Genomic DNA, 12,259 nt, shown 5'->3' with positions numbered 1-12,259 from the left:
TATAAGTATGTAAAGCAAAAGCTGAAAAGCTTGTTTGGTGTGCATGCCTTTTAATTAGTCTTGACTCCTGGAGACTGCTTGGACAAGTCCCTGAAGTTTTATTGGCAAAATTTCAGAACTTTTTTATTGCTTTCTTTCTTAGGGCTGAAAAAGACTGGCCTAAGGTCACTCAGCTGGTTTTTGTGCTTAGAGTGGGACTAGAACTCCTGGTCTCCTGGGTTTTAGCCTGGTGCCTTAACTGCTATAGAAACTCAATGATACCAACATTGATAGATGGTTAGAATGATTTAATAGAATTGGAAATCTAGATCCAAATGTAGAATTGATATGGTGCAAAAGTGAATGGAGGATGTGGTATGGGGGCTCAATAATTAAGACATTGGGCTTATTGGCTGGGGAACTGGCAGCTCATGTTCGAGACTCAAGCTCCACGCAATAGGATGAACTCCCATTCTCACCCAGCTCCTGTCAACCCAGCAGTTCAAAAGCATGCAAATGTGAGTAGATAAATGGGTACCATTTCAATGGGAAGTTAACAGCACTTCATGATGTCATACTGACCACATGACTGCAGAAATGTCTCTGGACAGCACTGGCTCAATGGCCTTGAAATGGAGATGAACACTGGCCCCTATAGTTGGCAACAACTAGCAAAGTAAAATCCACAGGGACTCCTTTACCTCTTTTTTTTTTAAAGGTGCATGGAGTGTCGGGAAGAACAAGGTTCAAATCATTCTCAGTTATTGGACCACACTGAGTTACCTTCTCTCAGGCCAAACTATACTTACAGCATTATTGTGGTGATAAAAATGAAGAGAAAAACTCTCTTAAGCTAATGTGGGCTCCTGAAGGAAAGGCAAATTATAATCTGCACTACAAATCCCAACTCATCCATTATATTCATCAGACAAATGGAGAGCATCCAGAATCTCTCAGCCTAATCTTTGGAAGCCTGCCTCTCCCAACAAAGAGATTAAAATGGTGTTGGAAAAGAGAACTTTGTATGCAGTCTTGAACACCTTGGAGATAAGTTAAAAATACAGTGAAACAATAAAGAGAAGCAAATATATTGATCTAGCACTTAGACTTAAATCCCACTTCATGGTGCTTTACAGCCCTCTCTACTGTAAGTGGTTTACAGAGTCAGCATGTTGCCCCCAACAATCTGGGTCCTCATTTTACTGACCTCAGAAGGATGAAAGGTTGGGTGAACCTTGAGCTGGTCAGGATGGAACTCTTGGCAGTGGAATGCAAAGTTATCCTGCAATACTGCATTCTAACCACTGCATCACCAAGGCTCTTCATTGATTGAATTGATTTCACCTGGCTTTCCCTCGTAATGATTTTCAGGCAGTGCTCAGTAATTTCTTTTCCTCTGAATTAATGCTTACAAAGAATAGAATAGACCAGAAAGCCTTTGCCTATTGTCCTTTTTAAATAATGATACACTTACTGATTTAAAACATTATCCCAAAGAAAGTTGCATTTGTTATGTGCAGCAGTGCTGTCATTCACTTGGATTAGATCAATGCCATCAGTCATTGACTCAGAGCTTTGCCAGCTTCAGCACTCTGTGAATGGGAGGGGTGAATGTTGAACTGACTCGTTAGAGGATCAGAAAATGTCCTTTCCTTGAATATCACCTCCTCTTATCCCTCATAACTCTGAGGGAAAACATTCCCTGACTATTAACTTTGATCTTACTAGCTTTACTATTGGTTTTTTTAACGATCACAACAGCCAGCTTTTCCTTCAAAATGAAGTCACATTTTTTATAATTTTATTTTATTTTATTATTTTCTTTTTCTCCTTCATGTAAAATGATTTTTTACTTAAGGCAAAAGCAAACCCAGAAGCATTTACTGATTCATTTTGTAGTATACAAAATAAATCTGACAAGAGCTTTTTTTTTGTCAAGGCATAAGTGAAAACAGATTGGTATGAGGAAAAAAAATAGACCATTTTATCTTTTCTTCCTTCGCTTTTAAAACCATTAAAAATACTCCAAACAATCCATTCATTTAAATAGTTTGATTTGGGAAACTTCCCAGCAGTGCTTTTATTTGAAAAATGCTTATGCTAGGGCTTATAGAGGTTCCCACCACCAACTATAAAAAAACATGTCAGATTCTGTTGCTTTGATAAGATACTTAGCAGATGACAAGAGCTTAGTTTTCTGTTGTGGCTTTTTCCTCTGTTTACATCTGGAAACATGTTTATGTTTCAAAACTTTTTCACAGAATAAAAAGGAAGTGGCAATTTGCCATTGGAACAATCATAAAGACACGGGAGGGAGACATAACATTTTTCTCAATAGAGACATGATTAATACTTGCTAAAAAAAGTGGCCCTCACCCCTGCAATCAGAAATAAATCTTCTGTGCATATTAAGCATAACCTGATGCCTCCTGATCTCCATCATATGTGCAAACTGATTGAATTTCTTATTAAAATATCCCAGTTTTAATCAGAAAGGTTATAGTGTGCAACCACCTGAGCTGATGGATAATCATCAGGACACATCTGGAAATCATCCCCTCCATTTGATCTAAATGATAGGTTATTCATATCCTTAGAACCAGCTTGATGTCTGGGGGAGATACCAATCAATGAGGAACATAGGACAAAATGTATATTCTAGCTTCCCTTGAAAGACATAAAATTGTCCAGTGGTCAAATTCATATCCATGTCACACATTACTCCCGGGAGGAAAAAATGTCCTTGGGTTTCCTACTGAGTGGACACCCAATAACAGTGGACAGTAGTGTGATATTTAATTTCTAGACAAACAAAATGCCAAGGTTCAAGTATGTTTCAAAGCAACAGCTGTGGAAATGAAAGCCCTTCTCCTCAAACATGGCAAGTTGAGGGTATGCAGGGTATGGCCAAAAAAGTCAACACAGTGACTGCAACAGTGCGACTGAAAAATCTGTAGATTTTTGATTGTGCTACTGCAGTCATCAGCTTGACTTTTCAGATTATACTCAGCAGAGCCCTTTGATGACAGGCGTGGACAGTTATGCAAAGAACACAGTCATGCACATTACAACCTCTTCAGGAGACCCTGCACATATTCTTACTTAATAAATTACAGAGCTCATACATGAACAGATACATACTCCTGCCAGATAATCTTCACCCATGTTAATTGGACAGAGAGAAACTGCTACTGATCCTACATTTTTGGGAGGTCCGGAGGGCTGAAGTTCTGTTTTTCCATGTTAGTGCCAATACCATGGATCGGCCTTGGGCTGACCCCCTGTCATGTTCACATTGCAGGAGCATTTAAAGACACAGCTGTTCAGGAGAACCTTCTGTTGATTTTAACAAACCCTCCATATTTTCTCTTTTTATTACCTGTGAGTTTAGTTTGCATAGGTGTGCTTCATTGTTTGAATAGAATAGAATAGAATAGAATAGAATAGAATAGAATAGAATAGAATAGAATAGAATAGAATAGAATAGAATAGAATAGAATAGAATAGAATAGAATAGAATAGAATAGAACTGGAAGGGATCTTGGAGGTCTTCTAGTCCAGCCCCCTGCTCAAGCAGAAGAATATATTGATATTTTGTTTGGTGTTGTAAGCTGCCAAGAGTCTCCAAATTGTGGCGGATTAGAAATGTGGACTATAAATAAATGTAAATTAATAAACTGACTACAGCCTTGTGCTTAATAAATACTTGTGGCAAGTATGGCTTCTGTATATGATACAAATATATGCACATTTAGACTTTATAATCACATATGCCCTTTTTAGCTATATCCCTAAAATAAAATGAACTGATGTTTCTACAGCATGGTGGCACAGATATTTTTAAATTTCAGTTGTGTCTATTGAGGTTTCCAGTCTACCTTTCCTATATGCATTTGTGAAAGACTATAATTTTGTCCTGGAAATGAAAACCTGGCCTCCCTTTTGTATTATTGTACTTCCATTCATAGTTGTGTGTAAGGCTTGAAGGAAAAATCCAAGGGCATACACTAACTTTCAGTATGGGCTCTCTAAAAGAAATGTATTACAGTTAATAGTGTGCATTCAACTAGAAATATGTGAGAAACAATACACCTGACATTTACTGAAAGTTAACTGTCTGTAATAATAGATCTATCCAGGTCATTTATAACCCACTGCATTATCCAATTGAGTCAAATAACTCACTCTGCTAGAAATGAGTAAGTTTAGGTGGGATGAGTCTATTATATGTGTATGACTGGATGGATGTGGGAAGAAGACCCATATTTGGAATCAAAGAGTAATAGCTAAACCCAAGTAGTTGGTTAGGAAGAGTCCTGCATTAATGAAAAGGTTACCCATTTTAAATTAACCAATATGTTAATAGTGGAAAACAAGGTAGAAAAGTTTTTTTATTTCAGAATTTAATTTTAATTTCAAAGGGGTTTGGGATTTTCCAGGTAAACTCAGAAAGGATGCTTTCTGCAGTGCAAAACAGTTAAGGAAACATGCCATAAAAAGCTAACAATTAATTTAAGAGCCACAGATCAGAAATGTTAGATGTTAAAGAAACCAATTTGATGTTGAATATGATAACAGCAGCACTGTTACTGGTGGGACAATATTGGAAGAAGGATAGTTTGCCTACTATAGAAGAATGGGTGTTTAAAGTTTTGAATCTTGCAGAAATGTCTAAGATTTCTGCTTATTTGAAAGATCATTCACAGGAAAGATATATTTCAGTTTGGAGGAGATGGATAAATTATATTCAGAACAAATATGGGACTAAAAAGTTCCATTTAGCTTATGAGTAGATTTTAGTGGGATATTGTTATTGGTACATTGTTTGTAGTTATGTTAAAGGGGAGTTAAAGCACATTATGAATTTGGTTAATTGTATATTATGCATAATTTTTATTTAGAATATGATTATTGTAACTATAATCCTGTATTTAGCTCTGGGAAGTGGGGGGGGGGGAAGTGGGCGGGTTTGGGGTAGGGGGGATTTGGGGATATATTGTAAAACTTTGTTTTTGTAAAACTCTTTAATAAAAAAAAAGAAATGTTAGATGGGAGAATGGGAGGGAGGGAAGTTTATGCAAAAGCAGCACTTTGAATAGCAATAGCACTTAGACTTATATACTGCCCCATAGTGGTTTACAGCACTCTTTGGGTGATTTACAATGACATCATACTGCCCCTAAAAATCTGGGCTCTCATTTTACCAACCTTGGAAGGCTGAAATGCTGAGTCAACCTTGAGCTCTGTCAGGATCAAACTCCAGGTTGTGGGCAGAGTTTGCCTGCAATACGGCATTTTAACCAATGTGCCACCAGAGCTGAATGCCACAATTGATCAGGTTTACATCAAAGCCATTAGAAATAAAATAAAATACCTTCCTATAATCTTAGTGTCTCTCACGGCCCTCAAGTATCTCAGATACTCTCTGCAAGATGTTTCCTCACTGACAAGGTGAATTTTCACTTTTCTGGATGTGATTATATCCTTTTTCAAGAGATATGTCTGGTTTGTCCTAAGCCGATCAGTTTGAGAAAACACCCTGAAACATGTCAAGAGTTTGCTCAGTGCTTTGTGTGCAAAAGGCTCTAATTCAAATCCTGATATTGGGGAGATAAAAAAAATGTTCAACCTGAAAAGCTGGAGAATAATGGCCAACCACTCTTGTCAGGAGTCAGGTCAAAAGCATAAAGATCAAAACTGGAATAAAATGAAACTTCAAAGGAAATAGTGCTTTATTCACAACAAATATTGTCAAATGATTCAACTTGCAGGTAATTGAGACTAGTAAAACCATATCTAAGAAGGACTATTAAATTCCTTCTCCTCCTGACTTTGTATTATGTGAGATTGCTGTTAACTCTCTTCCTTCAAGAGCTTCTTTGCACTATCATTAGCAAAAAAAAATATCAACCTCTTTGAGGCCAACAGCGCCATCAATTTTTTCTAGACAAATTCAGAGGTTTCACCTTGTAAAAATTAGCTGTGCTCCATCACTCACTATTATATGAGACAATTGGCATTAAAGTTCCTGATTAGTGGTAGAAAACTTTTGTAGTGTTCTGAGATTGCTTTAAATTTATAGTAGGTAAAAGTACTAACCAATAAAAACTAGATTGCATTTCAATATACACCTAATGGACAATTATCCACAAGTAATCTCAGTTCCAGTTTAAATGTGATCCCTTTCCATAGGTTTTCTGGAAAACAGTAACATTTTATTTAAATTCCTCTCTCTTTCTTTTTAGCCCATTGTTCAACTGTATTTTCCTATAGTGACTTACAAAACTTTTCACTTGCATCTCTGCAACCTCTGAACTCAAACATGTTCACCATTTACCAAACACTGATAAAGACACAGTTGCTTTAAGGAATTACAGACAGATGCTGTAAGCACTTCTACACACTCTGAATCACCTTCTTACCTTTCTGTGTGAAACTGCAGTAAGTATTTTAATTTGTAGTTGAAATCTGGGGTCAAAATGTTTATGGCTATAACGCCATAAACACTTCAATAAATCATTCAACAGTCTATCAAGTCAGTTTTGACCTCTCTCTCTCTCTCTCTCTCTCTCTCTCTCTCTCTCTCTCTCTCTCTCTCTCTGTGTGTGTGTGTGTGTGTGTGTGTGTGTGTTTGTGTGTGTGTGTGTGTGTTTGTGTGTGTGTGTGTAGTATGAATAAGGGCTCTATCCGATCTCTTGAATGAAACTGGTGAAAGCTTTGGTTTCTGATGAAGAGTTGATAGCCAAATTTCTTTCTTTGTTGGATTGAATTCCAATAAGATGTTCTAATGAAGAGGATGAACACAAATAAACTTGAGCTCAGCCTGAGGAGACAGAAGTACTCTCCCTGAATGGTGGGCACAGAGAGGAAAATCTACTGCTCTGAAGGAATAGGTTCTTCCATCCTTCATGCTACATAAATTTGATCAATACTGACAATGATTTTGGAGGTTCTTCTCACTGGCCTATGTCCTCTGAATCCAAGCATGTGACTACTGAGATCTACAGTATAACAGGGCGTTCTTCACAATGTTGCACCACCAACAGTGGTGGAATTAACTTTACTGGACCACTTTCCTAGTAAAGGTTCTACTAATGTAACATGTTAAAAACAATGTTGTACATCTGTGCATTTAATGGAATGGTTGGCTGACTTCTAAATTTTACTATAGTGCTTCATTTCTCACATGACTTTTTTATGTTACTTACAAAATATCTACTTTTTATCTGAAAGTCTCTGATATTTTTCCAAATAATAACAAGAAATACAAATTAATGTAATTACTGTTCAGTTAGGCTGGCTTATTGCTCATTGTTCTATGAAATGGAGAAATAATCTGAGTGAATATTTAAAGGTCTCAGCTAGAAATATACAGATGTTCACAAGGTGGCAGTAGTGAGATACATAACACTCCTTTCTTGCCATCTAATGGTTTTGCAGAACAGACATAGCAGACCAAGGCTTGGCTACTATCATAATACACTCCCGTGTGCCCACCACCCCATTGTAACTGATTTCAACTGATTTCAGAATTCAGCAACCAGGTTGGTCTTTAAATTCATATGGGCTACGCTATACCAGAGCTAAATGCAATATTAGATTTACTATTTTAAATCCTTCTACGACCTGGGTCCAAGATACAGTATTTCTTCACGCTTTTCCCACATTGAAGATTTGCCTACAGCTGCTATGGGCTGTTGCCATGACAGCCTGAGACCCTGCCATCTGGGCAGCCAACCGAAATCTCTAAAAAGTGTTTCCTTCTATGCTCAGTGGCCTGACCTCTTTCTTTTTCTATATTGTACTTTTGTTTGTTGATTTTAATTTTTAATTGTTGGCTTTAATATATCTGGTTTTATGTTCAACTATATGTTGCTAAGATAACCCGATATAACAAATTTAATATGTAGAGAAAATTATGTGTCTTTCCAAAATTTTACAATATTATGTCTTCATCTACTTTCTGTAAGATTATACTAACACTATACCGACACTATTAACCCCTCTCTCACACATCATGCCTTAAAAGCCTACCTGATAGTGAAAGTATAAGAAGCTAATTTTAGCAGATTAGTACATCTTCTCTATCAATGCCAAACACAATAGTGCAAACAGAACTATGTGAGAATTATTTTTTTCTGAAAATGCATTACATTATTCATAGTTACATCTATATTTATTTATTTATTTAATCCCATTTATATCCCGCCCTTCTCCAAAGACTCAGGGCGGCTTACAATCTAAAGCACATATCAATGTGCTTAGCAATAGCCTTCATTCTATGTATATGCCTGCTTATTAGGGCTTTCGCCCCCCCCCAGCGGCATTATTACAAAGTCAGCTTATTGCCCCCAACAATCTGGGTCCTCATTTTACCTACCTCGGAAGGATGGAAGGCTGAGTCAACCTTGAGCCTGGTGGGACTCGAACCTGCACTAATTGCAGGCAGCTGGTGTTACTTAAGGAGGCATTAGCCCACTGCTCCATCAAGGCATATGACAAAAGCTCCTTATGGCTAAATCTCTCTCTAGCATTCAAAGAAATGAAAGGGGATCCTTCACAAGAACAACTTGGTGAATTGATGAATAACAGAGTGTAATGCCGTTCAAGTGTATGACACGGGCAGAATGAGAAGTATTATGAAAACTTTGGATATGGAGGGATGTGCACTTTGCCATTCCAACAAACCATGGACTTGTTATAAGGCTATTTTGAACAGAGATTTCCTAACACAGATTGTGAAGTGAGCCATTCAAGGATAACTTCACTATTATTATACTCTCCTGCAGAAAAGGTACCAGAAGATAAGCTTGAAGTGTCCCTGGTTCAGTTCTTACCCACCCCACCCCCCAGTGCTTCCTACACTTGGGCAATTTACTACCTTACGCTACAGTAAACATTAACAAAAAGCTAAATTGGAACCTATATAACAGCAGGGAGAGCTTTCAGGAGCTCCATTATTGCTCCATGAGGTCCCAATAACCTAGGACTTTGGTAGATGGTGCTGTGGAGAAGTTATAGACATAGCAGCTCTACCTGTTTACATCTGTTTACAAACCTTTCAGAGTACCTGAGTTAAACAGTAGGAGCATATGGTATATTTGTGCAGAAGCTCCTATATAGAACAACTTAGGTAAACATCCCTTAAGAAGCAAGGCAACCTCCCTCTTATTAACCTTTATTTTCTTTCAGAGCAACTAGACACATTTGTAGACTAAGCCCTGTGTTTACTTATGAAGCTTAGGTGCAAACCAGGATCTTTCTAATCCACTTGACTGTCATTGTTTGTCTGTTCTGCCACATCCAGCATGAAGATCCCTTCCATCAAATCATGCCATCTTGTTGGCCCCTTCTCTGAAGCAACATCTACCCTGTGGAAACATCCCACCAGAGACCTGGATGGTCTCCATTCTGTTGGCTTTTCACAAGGATCTAAAGACTTGGCTGTTCCCCCCAGACAGTTCGGCCAGGTTAGGTGAGGTCTTCTGGCTTTTTATTGGGGGTGGGGGTGGGGGGGTTGTTCATTATCCCCAAGACACTGTCATGAAATAGATGGCCCTATCAATCAAATCACTCAATCCATCAATCAATAACCTTCTGAATAGTAGAATTTTACTTTCCAGAAGAACAACATCCTCATTTCATTTGTTTAAAATGGAACAAAATGAAAGCAGAGTCTCCTGCTTGAGCAACGGGTTGCGCAAGACGACCTCCAAGATCCCTTCCAACGCTGTTATTCTGCAAATATTTGAAGCATTTATGTAAACTCTGAATGGAGCAGAACCCTTGGTAGCATTATAAGAGGTGTCAAAGATGGGCTCCAGATAGTGGATCTCAGGATTAGGTTAACCATCAGAATTTTTTAATATGCTACATATCCCAGGCAATACCCAGTAAAATTATGGCTATTTTGAAACACTGAAGTCATACCAGTCCATTTTATAGGTCAGAACATTTGTTGATAAGATCTGAGTACTTATTGAAATCTCAGTAAAGATCCCTTTAAGCATAAAAGGTTTGGCATGTGTATAGTTTAACATTCTAGGAATTATTGGTGAATGTAACAAAGCAGAAAATTGAATAAAAGGGAGCATCCTATGTAAGTTAAATTCCAGGAAATACTGCTGAATCCCAGAGAGGCTTGGCTTGTGTATGGGAACAATTGTAACCAAAGTAAAATTAAACTTTTTGTAAGGCTTTATTCTGCTTGTTAAGAACATTATGATCTGACAGAAAGTACTTCATGCACTAACTGAAGAATACAATAAATTAGGTATTGTAGTGTATGTCACATTGCACCTGTTGGCAGAAAAAGGATTGAGACAGCTGTTTCCCGCACAGGTATGTAAGTAACATTCACATGTAGCTATCAAATAATGCATTATGACATTTAGATTCTTCAGTATCATCCTGACATTTCAACATATGTTACAGCTATTCAAAAATTGCCACACAAGCAGGTGCCAAGTGATTGTAACACTTTGCAAAGGGCATCCTGATTGTTTCAACTGTATATAAAACATTTCAGCTGCCTCCAATCTTTAAACTACCAACCTATATGGAAAACTACAAAGATAAGGGTGCAAGTGATTTTAACATACAGAGTTTGACTGTTGAAAGCCATTGTATACCTTGTTTTGGAGTCTCTTGAAATTGTAGTTGCAAAACTAATTGGCTCTTTTGTAATTGGAATTGCTACTTTTTAAATCAACAGAATTCAAAGCATGGGGGTGTGAAGGGAAAGGTTGTTAGCATCTGACAGATGCTAATCATTATTTTGATAAGACCAGCAGTATTCTTCATGAGAGTTTCTTCAGTTTTTCAACAATGATGGACTTTTCCCAAAATGTACACTGAAATAATTTAAGCATTTCTTCTCAGCTGAAGTGTCTGAGAAAATTCTAAGGATACCAAAAGAGCTTCAGGAAGGTCAACAAATCTCTCATAGTTCGTTTGTGCTCATTTCATGTAGAGTAACATTTGGCCTAGTTAGCTGCCAATATTCTCAGACTACAAGGAAGGATGCCATGAAAGATGCAATGACATCTTTATCTTAGTGTGTTACTGTACAGTAAGGACATCATAAATATCTCCCATATCTCTCCACTAAATGTGTGTATCACAGTGGGAATGAATCACTTAGAAGCTATATTGCTGAGTTATTCTTCCTGATTTTCTCTGCAACAACAATTGTCTCATTCTGGTGAATAATCCCATGACAGAAGCTCCCTGTCAAGCACAGAAAATCAAGAGTCGAGGCATTTTAAATGAATACAGTTTCATTGCATGCTAACACTCTCTACAAGAACCTGAACTACTGACAGTCAAAGCAAATTGGGGGAGTCAATCGGTGATAAAATTCAATGGAGTTTGAGGTGAACTTAGATATCTTATGGGCATGAAGGGACATGAGACTGATGACACAGTTTACCTTGGGCTCAAACTGGTCATCATTTACTGTCTCTGTTTAAAGAAGAGAAATGCATTTTGCAAGACACTTAAATTTACCTCCCTTTTCCTGGTTTGGAGGTTTTTTAAGTCCAGGGCAACCAAATTTTCTCAGGAGTAGTTGAAAGAGCAAAATAAACAAAGGCACTTTTTTCTTCTTTCAAGCAATCCTGTTTTTGTTCCTGCTTCTCTTTGTCAAGGAAGCTATTGCAGAAAAGTGTAAGAATACAAGAGGCTTACATTTATTTCTTATGAAGACATTCTGAATTAATAGGACTAGAAGAGACTAAGCCAATAGCCACGAGTTGCTCATTGCTTCTAACTGTTAAAGTTCTGTTAGGGTTGTATGCAATAGACCAGGGCTTTTCAACCAGTGGTACGGGTACCACCTGTGATACATTGGCACCTGGCAGGTGGTACGCGACCATCCTAGAAAAGTAGCGGGGGAGGGGAATGAGCTGAAGCGCACAAGCCTGAGCGAGATGGCTGGAGCTGCAGCACTGTCAGGGCTCAGTCGAAGCACCAGGATCAGCGCCAGGCTCCAGCTGGAGCTCGGTGCTGATCCTGGCGCTTCTGTTAAGCACAGAAGAAGTTATAATCAGCTGGAATGTTGCAGCATTTCCAGGGTCTTGTGATTTACATTCAGATGCTTGGAAATTGATTCATATTTATGACGGTCACAGTGTCCCAGTGTTATGTGAAGTGACCAAAACCTGCTGCAACCACCCAGCAGATGGGGGAATAAAAACCAAACACCCCACCACCACCAATCCTCAACAGAAATGCTCACAACAATGAAAATCTTGGACAGGAGGAAGAGCACCACCAGGCG

The sequence above is a fragment of the Vipera berus genome, assembly GCF_964194415.1.
Source record: "Vipera berus genome assembly, chromosome: 4".
Classification (NCBI taxonomy): domain Eukaryota; kingdom Metazoa; phylum Chordata; class Lepidosauria; order Squamata; family Viperidae; genus Vipera; species Vipera berus.
This window is presented reverse-complemented; position numbering follows the sequence as displayed.